Source organism: Galeopterus variegatus, unplaced genomic scaffold (assembly GCF_000696425.1).
Source record: "Galeopterus variegatus unplaced genomic scaffold, G_variegatus-3.0.2 Scaffold7678, whole genome shotgun sequence".
NCBI lineage: Eukaryota > Metazoa > Chordata > Mammalia > Dermoptera > Cynocephalidae > Galeopterus > Galeopterus variegatus.
The window spans coordinates 54,716-68,610 of NW_007733789.1; the positions used below are offsets into that span (position 1 = coordinate 54,716).

The 13,895-nt window shown below is 41.4% G+C and overlaps 2 pseudogenes; both read left to right on the forward strand.

Moving 5' to 3' along the window:
• The first annotated feature begins 5,372 nt into the window (after positions 1–5,372).
• On the forward strand, positions 5,373–5,844 carry LOC103607741 (annotated as a pseudogene).
• A 1,962-nt stretch (positions 5,845–7,806) lies between these two features.
• On the forward strand, positions 7,807–8,932 carry LOC103607742 (annotated as a pseudogene).
• The last annotated feature ends 4,963 nt before the right edge of the window (positions 8,933–13,895 follow it).

Here is a 13,895-nt window from a genome sequence, read left to right on the forward strand (position 1 = left end):
TGAACCCCCTCTGTGGCTTTGCCCTGGGGTCCTGACTGTGTTCTTGAGTCAGGGGACAACAGGTGTGTAGGTCTGGTAAACCCTTTCCACACATCAAGGATGTTAATTGTGGGTGCACTGACTGGGCTTGGCACCTTGTGTGTGATCCTCAGCTCAGTGAGCCTGGACCCTTCTCATGGGCATCTGCAGGGGTCCCAGGCACTGGGGCAACAGGCAAACCAACTGCGTAGGCCCTTCCCAAGTCTCCACTTGAGTCCTGTTGCTTTGGTTCTGTTTGACAAAGCAAGACACGCACCCAGGGCTAGAGTCATTGTGGGGAGCACTACCCATGTGCTAGGTACAAGAAGAAAGGACAGACTTTCCACCCATTATGAAGATAACTATCAACAGTGTGTGCGAGCCTGTGTTTGCAAGAGTGCATGTGGGATGGATGTTGGGCCGCATGTTTCTATACTTACAGCTATTCTGTGATTTGAACTTTTATGAGAAGAGCTTGAAGGAGGTAAAAGACCCTCCCAAGCACAACTAGTTTCTGGAATCAGTGTGTGTATCTTCTGTATCCACTTCAGTGAAGGGGCTGCCTGGTGTTTTAATAAAATCTTGCCTAACGTCTTCTTTCGGAGTTGACTGGGTTCAGAAAGCCAAATTTACTATCAAGAAATTATGTCATAATCATATGGTGTTACTGAAGGAGCTTCTTGAATCTCAGGTACAGCCATTTAATACTGAGCTAGAGATACTGAGAGAACACAACGCGAGCCCAGATATAAACCTCCCCTGCAGGGTGAGAGATGGGCTGCAGTGGGCACTCAGGACCCATCCAGCTCTGACTCCAGACCCAGGAGCAGGTGCAGAGGTGGTTGTGGAGGGGTTTCTGTCCAAAACCTGACTTTTTCTTCTTATGTTATTTATAAATACATACATGATATACACACACACACACATACTTGCATTTTGAAAAAAGTATGTTTGTTTGTAAGAATATCCTGTTTTAATTGGAGCAATTGTGTAACTGAAAAGGCCATGAGAAATACACTTAAAGAGAGGATTTCTGAAGCTTTAGCAAGCTTACTTGTAAGAATGCAGAGGAATGAGATGGCTTTGTCAACTCAAATATTGTAGAATTTTCAGTTTCACACTAATCTTAGCATTAAGACATTGAGATTTCAGGAACAGCTTATGCTGCCTGGGCTAGGTGTGTGAAGGGACAACTACGGATCTGAGTTTGTAGCAGGTGCATGAATCCAAGTTGATAAAAAATAAAGAAGTAACATGCGAATCAATCAATTCATTGAAAGTCTGTAAATACTGTCCAAAATTCGATTCTGTAGAGTTGGGAAAAAGACACAAACCTGTCCAAAGCTCACATTCCTGGACAAGGTTTGGAAACCCATGCGTTTGTCAAGGGCCCCATATGATTCGTATTGTCAGTGTAATCAGATGCACGTCCCTGCACCTCACTTCACAGGGCTAGTCTGAGAACTGGGCATCTCTGTATTGAACACTTGTGGAGCTCAGGACCCTCAGATAGGTGCTAGAGAAATAAACTCAGGAGGGCCCAGGTGATGCCACGTCTCTCTGTGCGTCCTGCCGGCCACTCATGTAGAGCAGCCAGCAGTCACTCTCTGAGATGTCAATGGGCTCTTCTGTTCAGATGAAACCAGGTGGAGTCAAAGTACCTGCTCGGCATCACCAACACTGATAGAACCATAAAGAAATCAGTTGATCTCTGTACTATTCACAAAGGTAGGTTCCTTGTGAGGAAGTGATTTGTTGGGTTTGTCCTTACAGGGAGGAGCTCTGTCTGCACAGCGTTCAGGGCAATGCAGGGGATGCATATGCTCAATCACAATCAACTGGGACCCTCAGCATTACCCTGCAGATATGTGGTGATGAGGCGAATAAGGGGGTAGAGATGGATTTTCAAATGAGTCTAGTATTTTCTATGCATGCAAAAAATAATAAAAATAACTTTTCCTACAGGCATGTGATTCTTGTATTTGTATGTGCATGTTTTACTCTAGGTTTGTATGTTATATGTGCTAGTATGTAGGTTAATGTGTGCATTAGTGTGTGTGTCCATGTGTGTATTGTACTGAGTGTGCAAATTTTGGGTTTTAATGTGCAGGTGTTAATGTGTGAGTGCATGTTTATGTTTCACTTAGTGGATGTTATTTTACGCATGTCAATATGTGTTATTTTGTGTGTGTCTATAGTCTGTACTTCAGGGTATTTGTAAATTTGACTGTTTCTTGGTGGATTTATTTTACATCTTTTACATTGGCATGAATGTAATAAAAAAAACTGGGCTTTTCTGTTTGTACATAGTAGTTCTTAATTTGTTTACAAAAGGTTCAAGTTCTGCAAAAATCTTCCTAATCACAACAAATTATGTTTGTGTTATTCACATCTTGTTTCATGGATAAGTAACTCATCTGACTGGCATGAGTTTATTATAGGTTGAATTTAGAGACATTTAAACCTTTGTTTAAACCTTTATTTGCCTCTCAGAGGTCTACACAGATCTTCTCGTCAATGTTTGATTGTTCCATGTGTCCTATCTTTTTATAAATTCTGGAAGATCATCTGGGTCCTTCCTGGCTGAATGTATTGATTACATTAAGGAACAATGGACCTCTATCCACCATCTTCAAAGTCCACTTTGATTCCAAGAAAAACTGACATCACAGTCTTCCAAACAGAGTGAACCCCACACCCACCTTCAGGAAGAACCCAGGTGCCCTGCAGGAAATGGTTTTTGCAACACCATGGGACATGTGACATTGAGTGCTGGGGTGTGCATCACTGAATGCTCCCGGATTAGTGGTTCTGTATATTCTCGGTGGGTCAGATTATATCAAATAGGAGCTGGGATGTGAGGATCAGTCTGTGTAAACCATCAGAATTTCTGGGACCCGATGCTCTGGAGCACTCACTGCAAGTGACCTTGATGGTCAGAGAGGATGCATGTATTTAAAAAACTCTTCTAGAGGAAATGCAGGCCTACCTTAGAAACTTTGAATAGAATACCGTATTGAGTATTTCAATGAACATAAACAAAATATGCCAGAGTGAAGAAACCTATCATAAATCATGAGAAACTCTAAATGTTGTTCTCTTACCACACCAGCAGCTCACACACAACACACACATGAACCTCAGGTTTTATTTTCACTCTGTTAATTGTTCCCTTCAATGCACAGTTTTTCTCTGAAATTGCTTTGTCTCTTCTTGCTTTTAGTGTATTATTTAAGAAATGATTGCCAAATCTAATGTCATGATGATTTCCTCCTAAGCTTTCTTCTAGTAGTTTTACAGTTTTAAGTCTTACATTTAGGTATTTAATTTTTTTGTGGTTGATTTTTAAATATTGTGTAAAGTCATGGTTCACATTTATTTTTTCACATCTGAATGTTCAGTTTTCCCAGTGACATTTGGTGAAAACAACATTTTCCCTCCGCATTGTAGTCAAGAGATTCAGAATATACGATAAGCCCACAGCTAATATGGTGCTCGATGTTGAAAGAATGAACTTTTAGGCCGGCCCGTGGCTCACTCGGTAGAGTGCGGTGCTGATAACACTAAGGCCACGGGTTTGGATCCTATATAGGGATGGCTGGTTTGCTCACTGGCTGAGCGTGGTGCTGACAACACCAAATCAAGGGTTAAGATCCCCTTACCGGTCATCCTTTAAAAAAAAAAAAAAAAAGAAAAAGAAAGAATGAACTTTTATTCCTAGATCTGAAACAAGGATGTCCACTCTCACCACATTTATTCAACATATAAAATGTGACCAGAGCAATTCAACAATAAAAACTACTAAAAGTGTCCACGTTGAAATAGAAGTACTCGTGAAATTAAATATATCCACAGATCAGAGAATAAGTGCATGAGCTTATCTGTGGATTTCCATTTATTCTCAATAACTAAATATGTTTTTCGACTTATGGAAGAGTCTGAAGTATGTAGATTGTCATGTTTGGGTTGCTGTGGTATAAGATTGCCACATTTTCTTGGAGGAAGTTTTATTTAAAATGCTGACCTGGAAAAGCATTCATGTGTGAGTCTTCACATGAAATTTGTAAAAATATAAGAGTTTTGTGCATGCAAACATCCTGGGATGTCCAGCTTACATGCACGGTATCACCAGTACTTGACATCCATCATCCCTTTAACTGTGGGTAACAGCAAATAGTTTCATTTTTGAAACTCACCGAGTTACACCTAAATTATATTAAGTGAAATAAATGAGAAACACCACATGTTCTCACTCATTTGTGGGAGGTAATAAAAATGAATTATTAAATATACAAACAAATGGGGAGGAGAAGACACAATAATCACAATTCCTTGAACTTGTTAAGACAAGTGGACAGACCCAATATCAATTTTGGGAGTGGGAGAGGGAGGGGGTGAAGGAAGAATTGGTAAAGGGACATGAAAATCAGCTGCATTGAACCTTGTTGAATTAAAATAATACATAAATAAATGCAAAAAAAATCTCATTGATCCATATTTCCCAATGAGAGGCAAGTAAAAGGTAAAACTCACCACACACACACACACACACACACACACACACACACACACACACACACACACACACGTAAGATCTCTGGTGCAGGTACAGAGCAAAGCTGTAGCAGAACTTGTCGTCAGGCAGATGTTCCCTGAGAGTCCAATCCAGCTTCCAAAGGCCTCTACTCAGTCACAAGCTGATAAAGAGAAAAGGCAGAAGTGCAGACCTCTATCTCTACAGCACTGGTGGGAAAAATGTGAAACGTTGGTTATCTATGAACTATTACTATAGGAATGCACACACTTGTGCAATCACACAGACAACCAAGCTCTTCTTTATTCCATAAATGTAAATGTACTCCAATTTATCATCCCTTATTTTAACAATTCATGCCTCTGTTTTAAAATGAAAGAGAAAGCTGAGCAGAACACTCAGGAGTCGCCCCCTGCTGTCTGGCAGGAACAGACTGCTCTGCATCTTGAATGTGGAAAAATATGATTGGTCTTGTTCTCTCTTGTATTTGTCTAGAACAGAAAATACAAAGTTAATGATCCCTGTATGGATGAGGGACTCACAGCCTTGACTGAATTCAAAAACAAGGTCTTTCCAAAGACCTTGTTTCTAAAGCCCCCAGTCCTGAAAACGGCAGGTGTCCCCTGTGACAGCAGACACCTGAGGGCTCAGTGCTCCTCATCCCAAACACACTTTCCCACTGAGTCCTGAAGCCTGAGTTCAACCCATATAAGTCAAGACCTGGCAGAGGGGAATGCAAATCTCTACCAGCCCCCCCCCGCCCCCCCTGTGGGTTGAAAAGCTGAGCACTGGGCCTGGAGCAGTGACTCCTGTGCCCACCATGGACATGCTGTATTCAACTCTCCTGTTGCTGACCGTCCCTTCCTGTGAGTGCTCCAGTCACGGATTCCCATGGGGATGAAGATCCTCCTGTTCTCATCCTGAATCAGCTTCACCTTCTTGTGCTTTCTCCACAGGGGTCCTGTCCCAGGTCACCCTGAAGGCGTCTGGTTCAGGGCTGGTGAAACCCACCCAGATGCTCACACTCACCTGTACCTTCTCTGAGTTTTCACTGAGCACTTCTGGTATGGGTGTGAGCTGGATCCGTCAGCCTCCGGGAAAAACCCCTGGAGTGGCTGGCACTCACTTACAAGGATGATGATAAATACTACAGCCCATCCCTGAAGAGTCAGCTCACGACCTCCAAGGACACCTCCAAAAACCAGGTGGTCCTAACAATGACCAACATGGACCCTGCAGACTCAGCCTCACGTTACTGTACATGGAGAGCACAGAGACACAGCCTGGGGTGATTCCTGTGCAAGAACTCAGGCTGGATCCCAGTGTGCTGACTCCTCCTCTGCAGAACAGGAACATGTGACAGACAGGCCACTTCCTGTTATGCTCTGGGATTTCCTCTCCCACAAGCACATTCAGAGCCCTGTCTTTCTTTTATTTATTTAAGTATAAATTACACATCTCCTATTTGTTGTTCATAAAAGAGATTCTGTAATCTGTTTTATGAAGAGTCTGTATGTAAGGTTTTTGTCACCAACGCTCCATAGATTGCTGGTGTCATGTAATCTGTTTCACGGGCTCATGTTACTCCAATTGGAAGAATACAAATAACCACATTTGCCTTTACAAAACTCTTGGATATAACGTTAGAGAAGGATTAGAAAGTGCAAAAGCATGTCAAGTTACAGAAATACAGATGCCAGCTTTTCTTGTAATGGAAAAGAAATAACATAATCCAAAGGTACACAAATAACATAACTGGGTAAAATAATAGAAAATGATTGAATGTACCCACAATATGAAATGTATCACAGTGGCAGTGCAAAAATAAATTTTCAGGAACTACATATAGAATCCATGCCTCATAAATCAGGTTTCCAAGAGTGAAGTAGGAGCCCAAGATAAGTAGTAAGTCTAACATTTGGAAAGCAAAATGCTGAATCTTTGCATCAGAAACACATCTCATCATATCTAATAAGCACTTTGGGAAAAAGAAAAAAGGAAAGTGAAACGCATCGCTCATGAAATCTGTCGTTCATGTTCGATCACGAAACACAGTTAGAAAAACTATCCCAAGAAAATGATCCCAGAGACGACAAAGAAGCAAACTCTACAGAGTCAGTGGAGATTATTGAGTGAGCAGGTCGGTGCTGTGAGACACCAGGAAAAGCATTGCTGTCAGGTAGACAGTGAGATACAGTAAACCAACACCCAAACAATAACAGTGAAAAAACCCATGATCAATGAAATATATGCATAAACTGAACTTCATAAAATTTAAGAGCATTTTTTAGTCATGTGACTATTAAGAAAATGAATGTCAGGATTCTGACCAGATGAAATATATGCAAATCATACAACCGCAACTTCTTCTAAGCAAAACATAAGAAGAGCCCATAAAACTAAACAGCAAAATAAAGAAATAAATGATTTATTCATAAGACAGTCTCAGATTCACAGAAGCATTTTATCAAAGAGACTACTGAGATGATAAATAAGCATATAAACAGATAATATCCCATTGCGATATTCACATGAAGGCCACAACGAGGTCCTGGCATAAACTTTTTAGGATGGGACTAACTCAAAGAAAATACTGTATTGTACAGTTCAAGAACTCAGAAAAGAGAATCTCGAATGTTATAACCACAAAGAATTAGTAAATATTTACGTGATAAACATGCTAACTATTATGATTGTATCATCATACAGTACACACACCTACTGAAACAAAAACTGTTTTCCCAAAAATGTGCAATTTATAATAAATAAACCCAACAAAAAATTGTCCTAAGATAAGCAAGTTATTATGCATTTATTTCAGTCGAACAAAATTTCAATCTATGCATAGTGATTTTTCTTTTTTAAATACACTTTTTTCTTGAATGTTTAGAAGACCTGTTAAATTTGTGAAAGGTGCCTCTTTAATTTTTTTTTTTTCCTTTTTGTCTTTTTTTTGTGTCCGGCAACGGATCGCAACCCTCGGTGTTGCGCCCACACCTCGCTCAGCCAGTGAGCGGGAACCGGTCTGTATGTGGGATCCGAACCCTCGGCGGGAGCACCGCGCTCCCAACCGGCCACTGTAGCAGTGTGCCACCGGGCCGACCCCCTCTTTAATTTTTGTGCATCGCAAAGCTTTGCCCCCTAGTCCTTGGTCCTCGGTCCTCTGCCCACGCCCACCAGAGCTTGTTCTCATCGACCAAGCAGAGTCCACAAATCTCTGCTCCAAGCCCCCTGGACTGTTCCTCACCCCAGCTTTCTATGCTTTGAATTCACTGAGAGTAATGTCCCCGCATTAATTTCTACCAGCACCAATCACCTGTCACACCTGGCAGAGGAATCGTAGGTAGGTGGCCCTCAGCCCCAGTGATCACGAGGGGCACGTGTCTGAGAAGAACAGGAGCCGGTGAGTCAAAGCTCCTGACCTCATGCAGCACAACAGACATATCACAGGCTCTGCCTGGGCTCCCAAGAGCCACCGCATCCTCACTTGTCTGGCAGACTGAAATGCCTGTGTCTGGAATCAGGAAGAGGGTGTCTGGAAGCCAACCCTGGTGATCCTGTGAGCTAATCCTTCAGCCACGTTTGTGAAGTGGTCCCCAGAGTACAAATTTGCTGTGGACAGTGGAGCATGACTCACCTCTGTTTGCTCTTCCGTGGCTGAAGATGATTGGTGGGTGAGCAAGCACATTTAAGTGACAATTGTCTCCTCAGGCCTCATCTTGGACTGGCATCCGATAACGTTTGCTGATAGTAGGATCATGTGACTTCAAATGCAGAGTGACATTAAAGCAGTGGTGACAAGCCAGCCAGTACACCCTGGGGCAGCAAGATGCCTTCTGGTCAGCTGCTGTCAGAGTTTGGTAGCCGTGGCACTGGTGGCCGGGTCCTTGGGGTCAGCTGAACCTCCTGTGGGAGCCGCCTGGCCTGGGTCAGGCATGACAGCATCGTGTCCATTGCTGATCCCTCAAAAATGTACACGTATCAACTCCAAAAAGAGAGTTTCTGCTTCTCCTGAGTGCACTGTCTGTCTCGGAGAATGACTTTGTATCTGCAGGTCATGTCTGCTGCCCGATGCTCTTAAATTAGAATGACCGTGGCTCCTTGACCTTTGTCATCAAGTTACACGTTCCAAAACAGGACATCCAGTGTGACACATCTGCTTGGATTGATTCTGCAGCATGGACAAGAGGGGGGCCACCGAGGACCGCAGTTTGTCCTGGAGAAGCGGCAACAGAAGAGCATCACCCAGGTGTCTACTTATGAGGTGGCCGAACAAGATTGTCACAAATATTGCACTACTGCCATTGATGCAGCCATGACAATTGGGATTTCGAGACCTGAGAGTCTTCCATTCAGGGCCTCCGGATAGTGCGATACTGAGTGAGCCTCCGCCGTGCAGCATGAAGACCATAGCCGACCACAGCTCCACGTTTCCATGATGGTGAGGAACGCCAGCCCTAGGAAAACACGAGAACACGCACAGTGCAAATACTGTATGGATTCGTATGCACATAATTGATGAAGGTGCTTGCTTTACAAAAGCAGCAGTGATTTTTGTTTTGGTTTGGTTTGGTATTTATTTAATTACTTATTTGTTTATTTCTGCAATTTCATTCCATTCTTTACCAAAGCATCTCTTCAAGTAGTTTACAAAAAGATTAAGTTATTTTAGAAGAAGCAGGACAAGTGAAGTTAGGGACAACAAATTTCTCTGGTCCATTCCTTTCTAACGCCTGTGGTATTATACTGGGCAATTCAAAATACTCTATAAATTGTGTCCAAATTATTCCAGAGTTAATTCCACCTGATATGGTATTACCAATTCATGTTATGATAACTAGTTTAGGACATCACGTAATTCCTAAAGGGACTCAAATAGCTCAACTTGTTCTCTTGTCCTCTTTGTTTTCTGAAACAAAATCTGAACCTCAATCTCCTGCTTCGCCTGATGCTCTGGATACAAAAGTTAAATAATGCACAGCCACTATTAACATTATCTGTTGAACAAAAGTTAATTACAGGGTTGATAGACTCGGGGGCTGATGTTACTATAATTGCAAAAAAGGATTGGACTCCATTATGGACCATAACGTCTTCCCCAGTTCCACTTACTACACTAGGCAGGTCCAAGTCCCCTTGTCAGAGTAAAAATCCTTTACTGTGTACCAGCCCCTAGGGACAAACCACCTCCATTATGCCTTATGTTCTAGAATTCCCTCAAACTTTATGGGGCTAAGACCTCCTTCCTCAGTGGGATGTTTATATTGGGACATCTTCAAATTTAGCATGACAGCCACTGCCACATTCCTGCCATTCACACTTCAATGGACCCCCGGTCCTACGGTTTGGGTGGAGCAGTGGCCTCTTAAAGGGGAGAAATTAAATCAAGCAACTTTAATTGTCAAACAACAGTTACAATTGGGACATTTGGAGCCATCATATAGTCCCTGGATACTCCTATATTTTGCATTCCTAAAAAATCAGGCAAATGAAGATTATTACATGATTTAAGAAAAATTAATGCCTGCATTCTTCCCATGGGGCCCTATAACCTGGGCTCCCTAACCAAGCCCTCATTCCTAACAATTATCATTTAATAATCATAGTCCTCAAAGATTGCTTTTTTACCATACCTTTGCACTCGGAGGACAAAGAAAAGTTTGCCTTCTCCCTTCCTAGCATCAATGCAGGAGCGCCTGCTCAAACATATCAGTGGAAAGTTCTCCCTCAAGGGATGACTCATAGCCTTACCATTTGTCAGGACTTCGTGGATCGAGCTATTCGATCCACTCGTGAAAAATTTCCAGCTGCTCTTGTTTATCATTATATGGATGATATTCTTATTGCTCGTGATGATCCAGACCTGTTATCACAAGTTTACTTACATATAATCAAACAAATTAATAATGCCGGTTTACAAATAGCTCCAGTTAAAATTAAAAAAACAGAGCCTTGCAAATACCTTGGTTGTCTGATCACGCAGAGAAACACACAGCCACAAAATATATCTTTCCATATTCCGGAGGCCCTTACTGTCAATGACTTACAAAAACTACTTGGCCAAATTAATTGGCTCTGCCCTTCCATGGGTGTTCCTACTTATCAATTACAACATTTGTTTAATAGCTTAAAGGGAGACCCTGATCTGTCCTTTCCATGTTATTTGTCTGAACAAGCAAAATTAGAATTAAAACATATTGAATCCTTTTTACATTCCAGACAATTAACATGCATTGTTTAATCTCAAGCCATTCAATTCATTGTCTTAATTACCCCACAACATAGTCCTACAGGTTTGCTTTGTCAATTTATTCCTCAAATAGGAGTCAATGAATGGATTTTCTTACCCCATCCACAACAAAAAAATAAATTATATACTAAGTTCGAACAGTATGTTCATTCACTCACTAGGGGAAGGCACTGTTGTCCAATGCTTACTGGACAGGTGTGATATTATCAACCCTGGTCTTTGTAAAACTGACTTCCAAACTGCCCTTGAACAATCAGAGTCCTTACAGACAACTATGGCTCATTTTGCTGGTAAGCTACAATTCTCATAGCCCCATGATAAAACCTTACAAGGACTCCGATTATGACCTATGCAATTAAAATCCTGCTTATCCCCTGTTCCCTTCCTCAAGCACTAACTGTGTTTATAAATCAGGAAAGGGGTCTATAACATGGCAGGAAGAAGAAATCTGGAAACATTTTGTTACTATGCATCATAAAACCACTCAAAGGGCCAAACTGGCTGCTGCTATTGAAGCTTTACAACATTTTTCTATTCAGACCCTTAACTTAGTGGCTGACTCTGCCTATGCAGTAGGAGCCTTATGAGTTATTCAAAGTGCCTCTATCCATGAGGGAAATGATTTTCTTTTACCTGAAATGTTTCAACACTTACAAAAACTTTTTCAAAAGAGACATCAGCCTTTCTATGTAACTCACATACGCTCTCATTTTGGTCTCCCTGGTCCTTTAACAACTGGAAATGATATGGCTGATCACTTTGTTATGTATAATGTTTTAAAAAGGCTATTGATTCTCATCAATTTTTTCAACAAGGGGTGTAAGCCTTAACTAAGATGCATCAAATTTCTTACAAACAAGCTCAAGACATTGTTCATGCTTGTCCTGATAGTCAAAGATTTTCTAAACCTAGTTTTCCTGGAAGAGGTAATCCCCAAGGAATAAAAAGTAATGAAATTTGGCAGATGGATGTTACACTCTGTTTGGACGTCTTAAATATTTCCATGTTACTGTTGATATTTATCCTGGTTCTATTCATGCTACTGCCCAAACAGGAGAAGCTGTTAAACATGCCAAAAGACATTGTCTCTCTGCCATTGCTGCCATGGGAGTTCCAGCTCAAATAAAAACAGACAATGGGCTGGCATGCACCTCCGAAGTCTTTCAATTATTCTCTAACAATTGGAACATTAAACATGTCACAGGAATCCCATATAAACCCACCAGCCAGGCAATTGTTGAAGGGCTAATGGCCTTCTTAAATCTCAATTAAATAAACAAAAGGACAATATAGATATAGGAATGGACGCTCACGAACAGGTCTTCAATTCTTTGTTTACACTACATTTTTAAAAGTGTATTTAACAAAATTTAAGCACCACAGAATGGCACTTTATCCCTCCTGAAAAGAAGCCTAAACCCTTGGTTTTATACCACCACCTACGGACGGGGCCGCAATGGTTGGGACCTGCTGAATTGTTAACATGAGGAAGAGGGTTTGCTTCCATTTTGTCTCCCACAGACCAGTGTGGATTCCCACTAGAGCTGTCAAACCTTCTCATGTGGAACCCCAGGTCCAAAGAAGGACCCAATCCCAGAGTTTCAACACGTCAAAATCTCACCTCAGTGCATCCCTCCGGAAATGGCCTGCATCAGACCACCAACGTGATGATGCCGACAACCAACTCCACTCCAACCTACATGAACCCGCCAGTAATGACAACAACAACTAGCTCCAGACCAACGTGGGGTGGACTAGAAGGTCTCGTCAGTCAAGCAGAAGCTACAATTCAAAGAACAGGCACTCGTCTAATTCCGGGAAATTTATTTCTGGCCATCCTTTCTCATGTAACCATGAACTCAAAAGGATGTGAGGTAATATTAGTCTTGTTGACTTTCTCTCTGCTTTTCTCCTCCACTCTAAGAACTCATGTTTACTGGACGCATGTACTGCAGCCTCCTGTTTTTGATCTGCTTACCTGGGGGGATCACGAGTGTCGTCTCTCGTCTAATGATAGTGCTCACCCTGGAGGAATCTGGCTCCCTCCCTCAGGCCATCTTGAAGAACGTGGACAATCCTGCTATAATTCAGGACACAATGCAGGATGACATACACTTGCCCACGATGGTACTTCCTAACTGACAACTTACCCATCTGTATCACACCCAGTTGGACAAATAATAACTATGTGTTCCTTTCTCTCCTCAATGGTATATGAATTATATAATAAAAAATCCAAACTGACTTTTAGCATTAAAACATCAACTGTTTATTACAAATGATGGAGTTCCAGGAGTTTTTCATAATGGAAAAAAATCACTCTAAGCCTAATATTCCTGTCTGATCCCATCCCTGGACTTGCAAAGAAGATGGCAGCGATTGAAACAGTGTATCTTGCCATTCTGTAAATTATACTGAAAAAAAATCGCTTAATAATATTACATTGGAAAATTGAGGACCACAAAATTTATTAATATTTCATTCCAAGACCACTTGGAATTATACTCTTGCCATACCTTTTTCCCTCACATAATTAGACAAATAACAAACTTTAAATTAAAATGGATAGACCACGTGTACACAAAGCAATGCTGAGCAAAAAAACATTAAGCTGGAGGCATAACACTAACTGACTTTAAGCTATACTACAAAGCTGTAATAAACAAAACAGTATGGTACTGGCATAAAAAACAGACACACTGATTAATGGAATAGAATAGAGAATCCAGAAATCAACCCACACACTTACTGCCATCTGATCTTTGACAAAGGCACCAAGCCTATTCGCTGGGGAAGGGACTGCCTCTTCAGCAAATGGTGCCAGGATAACTGGATATCCATATGCAGGAAAATGAAACTAGACCCATACCTCTCACCATATACTAAAATCAACTCAAAAGGGATTAAGAATTTAAATATACACCCTGAAACAATAAAATTTCTTAAAGAAAACATAGTAGAAACAATTCAGGAAATAGGACTGGACACAGACTTCATGAATACGACCCCAAAAGCATGGGCAACCAAAGGAAAAATAAACAAATGGGATCATATCAAACTAAAAAGCTTCTGCACAGCAAAAGAAACAATTAA